We start from the raw sequence: 18,534 nt of genomic DNA on the forward strand, positions 1-18,534 counted from the left end.
ATGTCAACGGGATCCATTTCCATCAATGGACAGACAGATCTGAAAAAGCCCCATGAAAAGAGATGAGATTGCCCATGTTAAGCAAGTATGTATAAGGTGCTGCTGAATCAGAATGAATGCCATTATGATTTTTTACTCATATGCTTTTTACTTTCAGTAAAGTTTACCTCTTCATACATCCATGTAGGTGAGCACATGTATATATATGATGTTATCTCCCATGTAAAACATTTTCCTTAATATATATTTAGTGTTATAAAGAAATCCATTAGTTTGCTGGAAAACACCCCAAATCACCTAAAATCCACAGGAAGTGAATTCACAAGTGAATTTCTATGCGAGTTCCTTGCAGTTTCTAAGGCAATTGCTAATCCCATTTTAAAGATGTCAATGCTTTTCCAAGTGTATTTGTTATAAACAATTCTGTATCATTACTTTAAAAGCAAGAAATTTTAAAAGGCAAAAAAAACCTGGGTACTTTGATATTCAGAGGTAATTCTGTGAAGTGCCTGATTCTGACTAAGCTGTTCTTTACAATGAGAAAACAATTTAAGAATCTGAGTGGCATGTTATACACTCAAAGAGAAACCCCTCTTTGAAATACAAATCCACACAACATAAGCTTGCTCGCTGATAACAGAAAATAGAGATACCACCTGCTACATAACTGCCCCAGCTGTAATAGGCATGAAAACTGAAAATCTAAGGCAGCTTTATCTAATATAAAGGCAGACCACTTTAGCCACGAAGTTTACTATCAACGGAGTAAGCTCAGTTGCATAGCAAGCCATCTCTGCCATACAGGGGGGAGATGCACATACAATTTAAACATTGCTGTTAGAACCCACTCTAGTTAAAGCCTATGTAAACACAGAAAAGATTAAAATCTTATTATCTGCCTTGCTCCTACTTCTCTCATAACCTCCAAAGCAAATAATCAGCTTGAGCATAATCACAGTAACTAGATGATCAGCTGTATGAGATCAACAGTAGCTTTTCTTCAACTGTATCTTCCACCGCTTTTAAGCACAGAATGAGACAATTTTAAACACTCAACATGTGGCAGACCTAATAAGCAGCGCCCTGGACTTCTGAGTGAACTCAGAAGAGAAAGCTACCAACCCACAGTTTACAAAACACATACAGAGACACTTTCAACTCAGCCACTGCTCAACTACTTTGTTTTTCATTTCACTCTTTCTGCAGAAGAATCATATCTATAGCCAAAAGGTCTTCTATGACTTGGGTGATACATGTTGACTCATCAGTATTTATACTTCGTTATTATGTCAATACAATCAGTCTAATGTAATATATCATTCATATTGTAGTAAGTATTATTACAGAACTATAACATATAATAGCAATAATTAACTCTTACACTGAGCTTTTCTCTAAGTGTTTTGTAAAGGAAGCAAGTGCTCTTCCCTCAGTTTTCCCACGAGAAAATTGAGGCATAGAACAGTGAAGTTACTTGGCCATTGCTACCTTTCAGACCAATAGGAAAGCCAGGGATAAAACATAAAGCTAAAACTCCCCAATCTTTAACTCAAAGGATTCACACTCGAAAGCATGACTGACTACATACATGGGATAATCTTTCTTTCCTGCCATGAGGCTTCCAATGCAAGTCAGGATTTCACCATACAGACTCACTATCTAGTGACACCAGTTGTTGCTGTAACTTCTTGCTGTGAAGAAAATGAAATACAATACAAAATAAAGTCTGCCATTATCCAGCTAGTAGTCTTAAACTGAAGAGGCATACATGGGAAAATGAATAGACAGCCTCAATTTATCAAAAGCTGAATAATTTTGCCTTTGAATCTCCCCACTTTTGTGCTTAGAATTATATGCATTGATATCATAATCATTTTCACCTCTTCATAAACACAGAAGAGTCCAATTTCTACTCTTGCCAGTCTGACTGGCTGCCCAATGGCAGAGTACCTCCATCAGCTCAAGACAAGGCTAATAAGAAGGGAATGCCAACTTCCCCGGGTTTTTTCAGGCAAAAATCTATCTAGGGCAATAATTAGTATAAACCTTTCATATTCCCTGAAAGCAATAAAAAGTTTCAAAGAAAAAAAATAGAACAGAGTTGTAGAGATCTCTTTTTACAGCTTATGGATATCAGACAGCTGGAAAGTAAGAGCCAGATAACTGTGTAGGAATGAACTGCTGGAGAACAAAATAATTTGCAGGTCATGCAAAACCAGAAAAAATAAAATGCATTTGTTCTTCTTACCCTGGATCTTACTCTGTGGCACGAGGAAAATGAAATAATTGTTTCATTACTCATTGTAACAAGGATCCACAAATTAGGTATATTTTCATGAACTCAGCCCTACAAATTTCAAAAACACATTCTGCAAAAGTTATGGAGTTGTGGCTATAGCAATAATCTGAATTGGCTGGAGTACTGCTGCACATTACAAACAAAGACACAAATTAAAGATTACAGCAAAAGCTTAAGTTTATCACTTTCAAGATGAATGAGTCTCTGCAAGTTGTTTCAATGCTTTTTGGAACCTTACAAGAAGCCGTGCCATCCCTGTCTGTCTTCATCATCATTAACCAAGCAGTAGTAAAAAAGCACTTTGTTACTGTTTTCTTCCACGGATTTGGAGATGGATAAATCTCACTTAAGTTCCCTACAGTGGCAGTTCAGAGTATTTTGGATGAACAGTTCTTTGTCTAGCTATGAAACCACAGTCAAAAGGCAGGTCAGAGCACAGCAAGCTATCATTCATTATTTTTTCTCACACATTAGGAAATAATCTCAGAATGAAATTAATTCATTTTACAGACCTTAGCTTTGGGGTTAAGATAATAAACAAGGATGCCAGTAAATAAAAGTAAGCATTACCCTCTGACTACAGTTGATATACCCTTTTTTCAGCAGACCAAACACAGCTGCACATTGTGAAGTTTTTGTCCTATTTTCTAAGAGGACACAACCTAATCCCAGAAGCTCTTTTCCTTACCACTTAAATTCTCAAGTGCTGCTGTTCCAGTGCTTCTATAGAGCTGTGGTGAACCTCCATTGTGAAAATGTGTGTGTATGCCAAGACCTGCCTCCCCCAAAAGAGAAAGGATGCATGTGCTTTCCAGAGCACAGCAAAGGACAAACTATCTAGCTGTCCTTGCAACCTCCCCACATGCAGCGGCAATGGCACAGAGGAGTTTATTAGCCATTATGGGGCAATTCCCCACGGGCCTGGGCCTGTACCTAGAAGGCTGTCCTAGCACCACCCTACAGCATGCAGGGAACAAGCAGGACCACTGCACATGGCACTCACAGATAAACATATGGTTGGAGGGGAGGGTGCAGAGGTCTCCCATTACTCTGTTGGGAAAAAGATAACAGTATAATGAAATTTTAGAGCTCTTCAGTTGTTACAGGGTTTAGGAATCAATGGTACCTCTGAAATATACCATCAATATAGAAGCTGTCTAGGGACAGAAAGAAAATAACGTACTTTGTGTCTTAGAGCGACCGAAAAGAAGTGGTAACACAGGATGTGTTACATATAAAATCATACGAACTCCAGAAGATGACAGGATGAAGAGCCAGAAACATCAAGCCTGTGATGAAGGCAGCAGCCACTTGTGCCTATCTATTAACTAGCACAACGGTAATCCATCCAGATTTTGATAGATTTATGAATCAATCATCTGAATAGTCCAAACTATGATCATTGCTGTCAATGTCATTGCTGACCAATGTCAAGCCTTCACAGAGAAGGCATTTTTTGGTCAATAATAACATAAGGATTGAAGCTACAACTGCGGGGAGGGGATGGGGGGGGGCGGGGGGCGCGGAATCTACTGTATTGTCAAGTCAATACTTCCCCTAATTGAAAACATTTCATCAGATGGGACATTCAGTACAGAGATCTCCTCTCCCACTGCAGATCACCTGGCAGGAAAAAAGTGCAAATCTATTGTGCCAAGACCAAAACTGAGGTTTGTGACTCCAGTTTATTGTGGCTTGCTAAATGTCAAGTTATGAGGGATCACGTGGATCCAGATATGGATTCATTTTCCAGTGAAGAAGCTGAATACTGAGGTGGTATAACCCACTGTCATATCAAGACTGTACAAGAAACATCCACAGCTGCTTTACAGGCCTGACAACAGGGATGCCTTTCCTCCTACATGCCTCTGTGACTTCGCTATTCCACAGAGTAGCTTTGCCATATATGAGTACTATCATGCAGATTATAAGCCAACTTTTAATGCATTTAGTAATGGTAAATACCCTGGGCTGAAAGCCTGTTAGTATTATTCAGTTTGCAAAGTGTACTTTGCAGTTGTGAGATGTTTATGACCAGCCAAGCCTTTGTTAATAACTCCGCAGGACAATCCTATAATGTAGTGTCTCATATAACGTGAAAGGCTTGATGCTATTCATACTTTCCTTCTGAACTCTTTTTATAAGACATGCACATGAAATACTGTTTATCACCATTACAGGAACACAATTATTTGCTAAATACAGAAAAATATCTCTGGACAAGATTTTGACTGGCTTCAGCATGGGAAAAAAAATATTCTCAACATCTAGAATCAATTATTTCAGAAGCAATAGCTATACAAATGAAATATAAAACCAAGCACCTTCAAGCTGTTCAGGATGCCAGGAAATACAGAGCCTAAATTAGTATTGATATATGCCTTATGGGAATTTACTGGTGTGCGTGTCAAGTAGATTTTCTTAAAGTAAGTAATTATTAACAATGAGAAATATTTGTATGGTTTACTTGCAATGTCACTTGGGATAGGGTTTATTTTAAAAATCCTTTTTCAGGGCTTTTTTATTGTTCCTACAAAATGGACTTAACATTACAATTGCGTTACACTTCACTATGATACAGTACCTTTATTATAGCTAAATTCCCTTTAATTTTCTCAGCCTTTAGGCCACAAATCTTATAGTGCTATACAGTGGTTATTTATTTCTTTTATTTGTTCTGTTTCTAACCTGGAATTCATTTTCCTCCACAAAATATTTTGATTAGGTTTGTAGTCATTCCAATTTGGATGTAGGAAAAAACCCCAAGCTTTCACTTGACCACCGCAAAACTTAAATTTATTTGTTTTCTTTGCACTTTAAAATGATTTGTGTAGTGTTTGGGATTTATGCCCAAATGGGTCTAGCTGACTGGTATAGTCATAGATCTTTGAAATATCAATTCCCTTTGAATGGCTTGAAAGCTGCAGAGAATGTAAAATAGAAGTGGAATAAATGCTGGGTGGACATGCAGCATCACATCCAGAACTGAAAATTCATCTTTCTAAAATAACCTATCTTGTTTAGGATAGTCTCAAAAAACTCACACCTACTTTCCAGCTAGTTTATGAGATCTCAGAACTTAGAGTTTGCATTATGTTGACAATATAGTATTTGACAGCTGGTGGGTTGGAGGAAGGAAGCATATGTATCAGAATTTATACTTCTGATCTTGAAGGTTAGTTATCTTCTGAGTTCTATTCCAATCTCTTGTATTTTGATGAAGCTCATTGATCTTTAACAGTATAAATTAAAAGATTAAATTAAAAGTACTGATCTATTTTTTAGTTATTGTTAGTCAATATTTGAAAGACCCTAGTGTATCAAACGTTTGCTACTTCAGATTTCAAGTCATCTGTTTTTAATATCTGGCTCTATTGATTCATCAACGCTTGGCAACGCAACAATGAGACAAGGCACACATTGCAATACAGAAAAATCATCTTTCTTACTCAGTTCCAATCATCTGACCTTTGGTATCTACAATATTGATATCTATAACTGAATGAGTTGCTTTGAACTCTTACTGCACCAGTGGAGACATAATTGGTAAAGACAAAGGAATTAAACTGAGCCTAAATTTGGCATTCATATTTGATCAGACTGTAGACGCCACTGACTGTACTGATTCAGCGTCCCGGCCACTCAAACAGCTAGCACTACACTGGGGTTACTGAAAATTAGCCAACACGAGTTCCACTCTCAGTGTCTGAAAACTGGATGTCCCTTTATTTTTTGATGGGCTTGATGATGTCATTGTAAAAACTTCCTTCGCTGCATAATTGTAAACTAAAAGCTTCAGTATTTTTTGTATTACCTTTTTGGAAAGAAACTTAAAAGGCATATCCCCTGAAGTTGCACAAACTTCTTGCAATTTGTCTAGACAGTAAATTAAAACACCTGAAGTTGTTTAGCTATCAGCAAACCTGCATGAAAATGTATACAACATCAAAAAATTATTTCAAAGATTTGTTAGAAAATAGTAGAAGACAATGTTTCATCCGCTGAAGAAAACAGGAATACAACCACTTGTTTAAATGGAAGGAGAAAGGAATCTGAACATTTTTTCACAAGTTTTGAACTATTGAAAATAAATTTTTAAATTTCAAAAAAAAACCCCAACAACCAACATTCAATTTAGATTACATTTTTTTCTAAGTTTAGGGTTGTGGTTTTTAGTTTAAAAACCTCAAAGTATTTCTTAAGTAAAAACAAAATGAAAACTGGAATTTCCTGCTTGAAGATATTTCAAACAAAAAGGGCAGCCTTAGAGAGAAATTACTGAAAAATCCAAGTTTTCCCTCTGTAAAAATCTTACCAACATATTCTCCTTCAGCAGTTCAAGCCAAATGGGGAAGATTTCGTTGTACTACAAGGACACGGAGAGGGTTTTTTTGAAGGCAGCACACAAAAAAGCGTAACATTTAGTGCATGTACTAACTGGAAAACCATAGAAAACCTACACATCTCCCTCACAATAAAACCACACCAGAAAACCTATGTGCAGTGTAAAGCCAGCTGGCAATCTCCAGATACGTAGCGGGAGGTGCCTGTTGAGCCAGGGCTGCTGATGCCTCGTCCCTCCCGCACTGTTCACCTCAGCCTGGCTCTCTATCAGGCCAGTTATGCAAAGTGACATACACTCTTTTAATTTCAAACGGTAAAAAGCTTTCCATTCCACTCAAAAATGTTACAATAAAATGTCCCCATTTCCATAATCTTGGTAAACGTTTTCTTACCTCAAAGTCCCTTTTCACAGCAAGGATAATGATGTAAAGTTGCAGTTCTTCAGAAGATTGAAATCACAATTTCAAACTGAATTTTTTTTTTTTTTTGCTGATATGCTCCACAGGAAAATAAACATTAGTGCTGGGAATGATATTTAAAAGTGTCTCAGGGGCCTGCACCCAGGCATTGTAAGCAGGGCTGAGAGCTCTCTGTGAGAGGAGCCTGGGGCTGCCCTGCGCTGGGTGCAGCCAGCTCCAGCCAGTTCCAGCTGGGCCCCCCAGCCGCACTGGCGGCACCTGGGGTGGGGGTGCCCCGGGAACCAGGCCAGGGAGACACCTGGGGTTTTCAACACCGGTTTCCAAGGCAGCTTTCCGCACAAAAAACTTTTCCCCGATTCACAGATAAAACCTTCCCTTGTGGCTGTATATTCATTGACAGATACCACATATTAGGAATCACAGAGATAATTTAATATAATTAAACTACAGGTACAATCTGTAACAGTAGCCAAGAAAAAGAAAGTGGTAACTGAAAGCAAATACTAGCTCGGTGAAAGCAGCAGATAACGTTTACCTGACAAAAAGCTAAAGATGTGTAAACAGGACAGAGGTCAATGCTTTGTATAGCTCTTAAATTCTGCTCACAAAGCTAATTCTAGTTTTATTTTCTATCATAAATCCATTTGCTTTAAATCTCCCTTACTGCCTGTCATTAGTTTAGAAAAACAAGTGGTGTTTAAGCTGAAAAAAAGCCTGTGTATGCGCTGACCAAGTCTAAAATAGAAATGTTAGCAATAAACAGATTATCTATTAGATGTGTGAATTTTAATAATATTTCACTGTTATACTTAAAAAAACTGAGCGAGGTCTGGTATAACTTCAAAGGACTAATTTAATGCTCATTCTCTTTGTTGTTACACTAAATTCTCTACAATATATCTTACAGTAATTCCTATAGGCAACACCCCAATGAGTGTAGCTTAACACAGAGCAGCTGGCCTAGCTGAGGCAAATAATGAAATAGAGAAACTGTATCGCTGTGTATGCAAATACATTGATTTTTCATCTCCTTGGTTTCCATTGCTCCTGATGTTATTACTTTCCAGCAGAATATGGTAAAGAGCTTGGCATTTAATTACAGTTAAAAACTGAGAATGAAAATATATGATAAAATTATGGCAAATTATTTACCCTACTCCTCAGAATCAGCCTGATATTATATTCTGATTTTTACAGATGAAATTTCTGGTTAAAAATTTTTCTTTGCCTTAAGTTTGTCTCTTTGGCTGTTTCAGATATGAAGTCTTTGAGACAGAAGAAGGTCCTGACTGTACTAGAATTGGCCTAATCTTATCACAGAGAACACCTCCAACTGCGTCTCCAACAATAGCTGCAGGAATACAAGGTGGACAAAACATTTACTCAGAGGTGAACTAAGGATGCTTGAAGACAGACAGCTCAGTGCTCAGGATGTGGCAGAAAACTGCACAAGCCCATCATCAGCATATATATTTGTGTTTGTACCAAGCAAGACACAATAGTACATTTCCCTTAAGACCTGAGCTACTTCATTCTAAACCAGCATAAATAAGATGGTTTTCTACACAATTGAGTTAATTTTTGCTTGTTATGCAGAGCAAGAGCCCAGTGTACTCCACAAGTCACTCATGTACAGCCCCTAAACTGAACAATCTGAAGGAAGGTGTACATATTTATGTAGAGAGACTATAAAAACGGGGAGAAGGATAACGTGATAGCATGCACAGCCTTTGTTTGCAATGCATTTTACATTGATGGATTTCAAATAAACTAGCTATCGCTTCACCACTCACAGGAATAAAACAAAATGGCACATTACAGAGAAATGCTATCTCAAAACAACAGCTGTATGCATACTTTGGCTATGAATGTAACTGGCGCACAGTCTCAGCAGCATTGCCTATTCTATTATCCCCCACAGGGAATCAATGACTGATTACATTTAGCATGGCCTCTCTTTTTCTACCTTAATTTAATCTGCTATGAAATCATGATTTTCTGTTTTCATTTCCTCCCCAAGCTTTCTTTGTCCCTGAATTCCTCCAATTACTAATTCCCTGTTCGCGTACCTTTTAAGAGCCAAAGCCCACATTGGAGGCCTTTTTTTTCTTCTTTTTTATGTCGGGTTTTCCCCTCCAGAAGTGAACCTGCATACCTTCATCACAGAGACCACAAAAAAATCTCACTGCGCATAGTTTGGGACCATTCCACTGCCTTAAGATAGTCACATGTGAACAAAGACAATCCAAGTTTGCTGTCCTGCCTTCACCCCTCATCTGGGAGATACACAATGAACAAGACAGTAGCCCCAGCCCTTGCATATCCTCTGTGGAGAAGCCAATAGAGCCCTCCAGATTTGGTGACCCTGATACTTTTTGTGTGATTTCAGGGAGAACCCAGCACAAGTCTCCCATCACCCAAAAATGCTTCTTGAGTGTGTCTGATAAACTGCCCGTTTGAAGTCATTCTAGATGCATTGTTGTCATTCTTGCATACTGCAAAGGGTCTCTGTACACCTCTATAGTGCCATTAGAGGTGAAAATTAATTAGGATATCAAGTTTTGTAAGTCCTGTATTCATGAAAGCCACTAAAGTTAGGTAACACTGCAAAGAGTATCCTGAGTACACGCTCTCCCCCACCCCACCCTCTGCAAAGCAGAAAGCTGTGCCCTCCATTAGAGAATTTACTCATTGGTGGAAGGAATGTGGCCAGGCCTCACAATAGTATGTTGCTGAAGTGGAGGAGGGGTGGGAGGATGTCCATTGCTTACTCTCTTTCTTCCTTTAAGGTAATATGAGAAGATTCATAGTATGTGAAAAAGAACAATCCTCCAGGTTAAGTGTGCTCTCAAATCAATATTCTTACCTTTGAGATTATAACATAGCTGACTGGTATACTAAGAACATATTGACATTGCTACAGTTAATGTACAAGGTTTTCTTGTTTATGGAAGACAAACCAATTCATCATAACAATAGCAATGCTGAATACCTTGAAGAATAAACAGAGTTTGTAAAGTTTCTACTATGTCCTCAAGACTCATTATTAATCCTCCAATACCCACTAATATATTGAGAACTACACTAATGTTTCTCACAAAAAATTTTCAGGGTTGATATTTTTTTCTTATTATAGCATATATTCCAGACATTACAGAGTAAGGCATGAATAAGCTCGCAGGAGATAACATAATGCAATGTGAAATTCAAAACCTATTGAGAATAAAACCAACTCATATTTAGGACGCATCATCTTGGCTTTTCTTGGAAGGACATATAAGACCATACAGGCTTTTGGAAAATGAGCAGAACACATCACGAAGGGTGATCTCCAGTGGATTTATACTACATGCCTTACAGCCTGTCCCATTCTGCTGGCTCTCCCTCTCACATGCCTTGTTCATTTAACAGGCCACGTAGCAGCACGCAGCATGGGAATCCTGGTGTAAGGTACATGCTGATTCACCCACCCAGTTACGTTGACAGGCCAACAGGCAAATGACTCCCCCCTGCCATGGCTAAGGTGTAGTTCAACTGCTTTATGCTCCACAGAAGCTTTAAAGTGAACCTCTTCTCCAACCAACTATTGTTGTTTGGTGGTGTTTTGTTTTGTTTTGTTTTTTTAAAAATCTTTATCATAGTGACTTCAACACTCAAGACAGATTTGGATGAAATCAGGCCAAAGTTCAAAAATTATCAAGGAGGGGACCCACAGCTGGCAATGTAATCACTTAAACCTCATTTGCATAAGAAACCAAGCTAAATAGCAATTCTTTTATAAAAGCCTCAAGCCAGGAAAACACATTAAATAATCTTCCAATTTTAAGTATGAAGTCGTCCAATCAAATAAACAGTAGCATAGCAGAGGGGTTTTGAGTGCAGTAAAACTTTGCACGCCAACAATTAAGAGAGCCCTGAAGTCTCACCTTCTCTCACCAGCAAGTGAAACCAGCACCAGACCCGATACCAATGGGACAGGCTTAATTTAAGCAGAGACTAAAGAGCTCATGTGAGTTCCTGCTCTGATGATATAAGTAAGACTTCTTCTCATTGTTTTTAGAAGGTTTTCCACGGGTCTGGTTTTGCACGTAGATTCTTTATAACCAAACCCATGTATACAGTATTGTTTTAGCATTCATTCTGATCTATAGACATATATTTTTCATGTGAAGCTCAAACAAAATTTCAAGATGGGGATGAACTGTTTTTGAGAGAGATTTCTTACTCATGATATAACCAGTAAAATACAGCTTTACATTGCTCAATAATAGGAGCTAGAGTTCCGTTAATGACATTGCCTGCAAGAGTATACTATAAAATGTAAATAGTAGCTTATAAAAAATACTTACTTTATGCAGTAACCAATTATTTATAATACATATGAATAGATAAACATTTTTAATGTACCATTAAAATGACATTGTATTTTTACTGTCTTTCTCCCCTTTTTCCTCGCAGTTTTAAACAACAATAGAAAATCTAATGCCATGCAAATAAGTTTACACTTTCTGTAGAGGACATATACTGCATTTATAACTGGAATGCAGGAACAGATTGGTGTGAGAAAGCCTTTAACAAGAAGGAACACTCTTAAAAGAAAAATATGAAAGGATTCAAATGAATAGATGTCAAGTCTTTAGTATGTTGTTACTAAGTTTCTTTCATTCCATTCAGTTACTCCAAACTATACTGAAAAATCATTAAAAAATACAAAACATTTTTATTACTTCCTGTTTCCAAGACTTCCAATTAACTGAATTTTCATATGACTTTCGCTCTAAGAGTACAGTACAGGCCCAATAAGAACCATTCACTTAGATTACAATGGTAAAGTGGGCAAAAATAATCTTTGCCATAGTTCAGCAGAGCAATCTACCTAATACAAAAGCAACACATAAAAATGACCCCATGTACAATGTTTGTGCTCATGTGTGAAGCTTTTTCAGATGGTCCCCAAATGATTATTCCCGGTTAATTTAGCATTACCTTAAACTCAATCACATCAAAAAAGGTATACACACAAGTGTTTGGGATTTCATATAAATACAAGAACATGCATAAGAGATAAGACCACATGTCCCCACTGCTCAGTACCCTATGACAGTGATCAGCCAGGGACGGTTAGGAAAAATATGTAGGACAGAAAAAATACACACTGATGTTTTCTAAATTATGTGCTCCAACCTATTGGCAATATGCAGCATAACTTCCTGAGCTTGGGATTTCTTGAGCCAGAGGTAGTATCTACCTCTTAGTGCAAATCCACAGCTGCAGTGAATAAAAATGTGTCTCAGAGCTAGCGGCGCGTAATTCATTACTTTTTAGTCACTGAATCTAAGTGTATAAACAATACTCTGACCTAGGTGACCAGCTGCATACCATGAACAATATTCATCCCCATGGGCTGAAATTTGTTCACAAAATATTTCAACATTTGTGAATAATCTATAAGTGAAGAGGAATGCCTGTTCACGAACAATTCACAGACAAAAGAAACACTACTTTAGCCAGATGATTCTTTTGTGACAAAGAGTTTGGCCAACTCCCCATGCACGGTGAACTGCTGATTTTTGGTGGTTTCCCATTCCCTTCACCCCCACCCCCACCCCGGTCCCATCGGGGGGAATGCCAGTGACTGGGGGATGCGGACTACTAAGTTGCCTGAAGTCTGAGTCCTTTACTTCTGCCAGCACAAGGCAAACAGAAATCAGTCAGGACTGCAGCTTCACAGCTAATGTTTCCTGCATACTGTAGCTATTTCAAAGATGCTTCTCTTCTCTTTTCCTTGCCTTCAATTCAAGATGCTACCTAACATGAAAAGCAAAAAGACAAGACAATAACAAGTGTATCTCCTGGAATTTCTAACAATGTCTCAACACTACTATCTGAGAGAAAAGCAGACTACTAGAAACTATCTGCTAATCTGCTAAGAAACATGCTACCTACTGCCGACACTGATGTTCACGATGTACCACACAGTGGAAGTTCCTTCTATGTGTTTGTCACAAATTCCATGTATATCTTGTTAATCCCCTTCAATTTTCAGCATTGTCAAACTAGTTTTCAAACAGCTAGAGGGTTTAAACAAAGAATTTCTAGTGAGTAGAGGCCCAACAGAACTTAGCCTTAAATGCAGTATCACCTTCTGTACTGCGGACTGAGAATTTCAGGCTGGATCCAGACACCCACGTGAATTTCTCCAAGTAACTTCAATGCACAAAACTAAATGCCATCTATCGACAACACTCTACATTCCCTATATAATCAATAGGGAGTGAGTCTAGTTCTTACAGGGCAATTTAGAAACATAATACACAAAAAGAACAATTACCAAGAGTTAGCTAGTAGAAACTAACAAACAGAGTGCATCCAATTACCCTCCTCACTCCAGAGATCAGATAAATATCTCAGGATATCACACAACTTGGCCTGACATACTTTCACATCCCATTCCTCTCGCTTCCAGGCCTGTCTACCAGACTACAGAGCAGGTTAGGTACGACAGTGTTTCATCCCCCACACTGAAGGAGGGGACAATGCAGGTGCCAAGGGGCCAGAGCATGCTGCTGACATACTTCAGGGTAGGCCACGTGGTCCCTTTTCACAGGATTTTTTCTTTAGTCTTGAGGTAAACCCCAAAAAATTCATTAAGGTAGAACAAGAACTGAGATGTCTCCGTCCTAAGTGAGCGCCCACAGATTCACACTCCTGCTGCAGTCACTCCTCTGTGTGGCGCACTTACCTCACTCACTTAAGACTGCTTAACATTCATTCTCCACGCATAGAGGGACTGTATGCTTTGGAGACGGGATTTACAATGGCTTTATACTTCCAACGTTTATCTAGATCGCTGATTTAACTACAAGCTTAAGTAAAGTCAGGAGTCATCCCTCTTTTAAATGCAGCGTATAGCTGTTCAGAAAGAAAAATTCCCATTACCAAGCACTGGTGTAGCTACCAGCACCTCCTGGAACACTGTAGTTTTGTGAGGGCCCAAGCTGGCAGAGGGAGGGATAAAAAAAAGAAAAAAATATCTTGGCTTAGTTTCTGATTTTGCACTCAATTTCTAAACTAGATTTTCTTTTCACTAGATGACTCAGACTGTATTTTTTTTTCTTTTGTTTTTTGGATGTTAACCAGAGAAGCATGGACTCTGTCCTGAAGATAAGTTCTTTTTGTAAGTATTCCCATCACTGCAGCATTCATTTGGGGTCTCAGTTCTGTTTTGCACCAATCATGAAAAATAAGCTCCCTGCTTATTCTGTTAATACTGACAGATTACTTGATTTTGTTGTTACTTCTTTGTTGTTGTCAGGGTTCTATTTTCTTCCCTGTTTGTACAAGTCCAAAATAAAATCAAGGCATGCCCACTTCTAGAAAGGGGATACCAAGTTGAAGACTGGACTTAGAATACTGCAAGCTAAAAATCCATTTTGTTGGGTTTCTTTGCGGTATCACATACATTGTTAGATGACTGAAATACATGAGGAGGGGAGATTGATCCCATACTATTCAAGTTAATGAAATAAACTCCACAATGATAACGAGCCTTAGCTACTAGATTTGTCATCACGTTCCATAAGCTGTGTTTCTACAACACCTACACTGCTTTGAAAATTTCATACTGAAATATTGAAGATGACTACAAAAGTCTCCTCTATTATGAAGGACTAAACAATAACATGGTATACTAACTAAAATATACACTAAAAAAAATAACCCATAGTAAATGAAGCCAGAGAAACACAGTATTTCCAACAGGTATGCCAGTTACTAAAGAACTTACACAAATATTCTTATTCTTCTGAATCTTGTTCACCAAAATAAACTTAGTAGGTTATCATCTATGTTTCACAGTTCATAAAATATGTATGCCATTATAACAGTGTTGATGGTACATACCATTACTCTTTTCAGTCTTTGCCACATGAATTCATAAAAAATATGAGCATCAGCAGAAAGCACGTGTTTCTAGATACCACTTAAAATTAAGTATGTCTTAGTCCAGTAACAACTGTATTCTCTCACACATCAGAATTCCTCACTGTTTTGCATGGCAACAAAGACAAAATATACCAGTGCTAACGATTTTGTCATCAGACCAACCATGTTATGCCATGCATGCTGAAAATGGTATTTTCCTTGGCCTTCTGGTCAATACAACTACAAAATGTATGTCAAATGTGATTTTTTTTTCATGCTTAAATAGCCCAAAAGACTTAACTATGAACCTATTATATCTGTTGTTGAAAACGCAAATGTGGGTCACATGCATATGAACAGATATGCCTGTAGTTTTATATGCCTGCTTAATGCATTTCCTGATAAAACAAAGTCCTTAACATATCTAATATTTGCCTTGACAGTTACTTACGCTATAATCAAAACTGAGATCTGGGAAGTGTGAGAGACTGGAAAACAGCCCTGGGAGGGCTAAGAACAGCAAGGGATGACATACCCAGCAGTTTTGTGCTGCAGAGGACAGAGGAAAGGTAGACACCCAGCTGTCCTATGGTATTGGGCAGTCATCTTCAAGTATCTGCCTTTCCAAATGCCAAGTAAATGTTGCCCCCAAATAATCCTTGTATTTTCCACTCTGTCTCCCAATCCATCCTGCAGTACAGCCATCACTTCTCAGTTCTTCTCCCTCAGAGCCTGGATCCCTCGTGTTTGTGCTTTCACAGCTCCATGGTTCCCAGCTCACAAACCAACAAGCCCAGATGCTGTCTTTTCACTCTAAAACACATCACTCTCAATTTTGAGATACAGTGTCACCTGCTTACTGGGGGCATCTAGAGATATAAATGCTTTTGTCTTTGTTGCTACCTCTCATAAATGGTATTCCAAGGAACTGACTTCACTTGAAAAAGTGTTCATTTCTATAAAAATAATTTTCGTCATCATGTGCATATATAGCATCACACTTATATCTGATTATGCAAAAAAATAAAACAAAATAATTGCTAAGTATAATCATTTTTGAAATGCAGAAGCCTAAGCCTCCTTACAAAGAACATTCTATAATTTTACAGCTTATTTCTGAAGTTCAGCATCTGAACTTAAACTACAAGTAACATTCCTGCAACCTACATTTCAAGTTTTGACTCGGGTAACAATTCTGCAGCGTTGCAACATTTGTATGTTTATTTGCCCATCAAACCTAACACTAAACACTGAAGCTAATATTTTCATACTTTACACATTGCAATTACAAGTTTATTTCTATAAAATATAGTTCAGTTGCTAGAGATGTCTCATAAACCCTGTTTTTTCCCTATCATTTAATTTCCAGCCCCTATGGTGAGAATCAGGCATTCAAAAAAAATTATCGCTACTTTAAAACAAAGTTTCCAGACAATACAATGATAGAGTTGGATACAGTTAAAACATCTATGAAAATGGCTGAGGAATAAAGACTTTAAATCTGGCATCCTAAACCTAATTAAACTCTTCTACAGAACTGCATCTATTTCTACTAAAAATTGAGTTTGGCCGTGAGTGTGGAATAAGCACTTGAGAGCTGCTGCAGGTTGGTTAACCAAAGGATCACATTTAATGTCCTCTGGCCCACAGAGGAAGGGGAAAACAGCTCACTGAAGTGACACAGATTTCTCAGATCATCTTAGCTTATATGGGAGATAGAAAATACAAAGTTCCATTTCTCTGGCTTTCAGTGGAAATCATATGGGTTAGTAATTTAATCAATGGTAATCTGACAGACCAGTAACCAAAATGCATTGCTATCAAAACAGAAAAAACATAAATATTTTAATTACATTTACAGCCTATCTAAAGACAAAGGCGTATACCCAGTATTAATTTAACAGAGAAGTCTGTTCCACAAACCATGTAGTTCTGCCTAACACTGATATATACCAGTTGTAAGAGGAGTTGGGATTTAAAAGCAGTGGAAGCATGAAGCTCAGCATACTTTCTTAGCTTTTTAAATACTCTGAAAATGCAGTATACCTTCAGGGAAAGAGTATTTGTCCAGCTCCATAGGCACACTATGGATTAAAAATGTACCTCATCACTGATTTCAGCATGTCACCTCAGCAGCAGCCATAAGCATGCCAGAGGTGATGGCTGCCAGTTATAATTCACGTCAATCAACCTTAAAAACTTTGCTAGCACTGGTAGCATTTAGATCTATAATTTTTTATCATCAGTAGGTTAATATGTTTTATATTTACATCATCTTCCTTGAAAGAAAAACAAACCTCTCAGCTAAGAGCCCTTTCTAAAGCACCCTCACTTCAGCATGGAACCATTTGGTTGTCATTAACTGAGTCACATTTATGCAGATGAGGAATTTACTAATAAAATCTATGAACACTTATCTTGTTCCTCATGTCTGATTTTCAGAATCTAAACAAAACAATAAAACTGCTGATTTCTTTTATTGTTATCAGTCCATTGTATTTCACAATTATGTTAAGCTGCTTGCAATCTCAAGGACTGTATGCATTCAAACATTATACATTCGAAAATTCAATGTAATTTAAAAGTGCTAATGCAATGAGTATAATAAATTAAAACTATTCTGTATATGCATTATTTTTTATTAATTCCACATTTATTAGGCATTATTTAAATTCAGTTTTCCAACTGATTTTAAATACCTTCCTATAGTCTTGAGGAATGAATTGCCTTTTGCTGCAATAACAAAATTCTGTGAGTATCTAACAGATTTCTAACAGATCTGTTTAAATTATATCAATTCAAATAACTTCCAGTGCGGGTGACAATTTGGCTGTGGTCTGAGAGTTGCATCACTACAAGCATCCAAAGAAATCACTTTAATACACACTCAGAAATGAACAAATGCTGTTTCTACGTGTCATATTCCCACTGAGACCAGACTGGCAGGCAAGTCTCTCTATTCCTGTAATTCCATTCTTCCTCAGGGAACAATTTTTGCCATAAAAGTTTTATTCTCATTGAATAATTTTAACTAACCCTTAAAGAGAGGCACCTTTCCTTGCTGCAGGATAAACAGAATTTTAAAGATTCAGGACTGAAGTTTAACTCTTTCCATGTAGTGTCCGATACCTTCAGCCTGACTACGTTACACTACATCCAATGTACCTTGCTCGAGTCTGTTTACTTTCTTCCTCCTCTCTTTTTGTTATGTTTAATTGTTCTATGCAGAAAGATTCACCATGCCTTTCCATCTCGCAAGCTGTCTTTTCACATAAGCCTAACCAGTGGAGAAGAAAGCAAATGGGATGTTGGATAGGACAACTATGGGACATCTAGAGATGTATGTACCATACCCAATACAAGAGAAAGGTTAACATGTCTACATACTATCATTAGGTAAGACAGTGAGAATGGAGAGAGAAATGTGCATTTTATTCCACACACACAGTTGTAGCTCTGAAAAGAGAAGCAGTAATAACAACACTACTAAGTATTTAGTGAATCCAAAGAAATTTCTCAAAAACCTTTCATCCCAGGGTGTGGACAAAA

At 37.7% G+C, this 18,534-nt stretch overlaps 1 protein-coding gene across 2 annotated transcripts in view; it reads right to left on the reverse strand.

Annotated features, from left to right (window-relative positions):
• Window positions 1-18,534, reverse strand: part of CTNNA3 (catenin alpha 3) — a 500,914-nt gene that overhangs the window by 223,044 nt on the left and 259,336 nt on the right. The window contains exon 1 of one of the 2 annotated variants that reach the window (XM_027783430.2): window positions 7,036-7,239. The exons of the other annotated variant lie outside the window; for it this stretch is intronic. The gene's annotated coding sequence lies outside the window, so the exon portion shown is untranslated. Of the gene's footprint in view, window positions 1-7,035; window positions 7,240-18,534 lie in introns of those variants that run through there. 2 annotated transcript variants of the gene reach the window in all.

Source organism: Falco peregrinus, chromosome 1, assembly GCF_023634155.1.
Source record: "Falco peregrinus isolate bFalPer1 chromosome 1, bFalPer1.pri, whole genome shotgun sequence".
Lineage (NCBI taxonomy): Eukaryota > Metazoa > Chordata > Aves > Falconiformes > Falconidae > Falco > Falco peregrinus.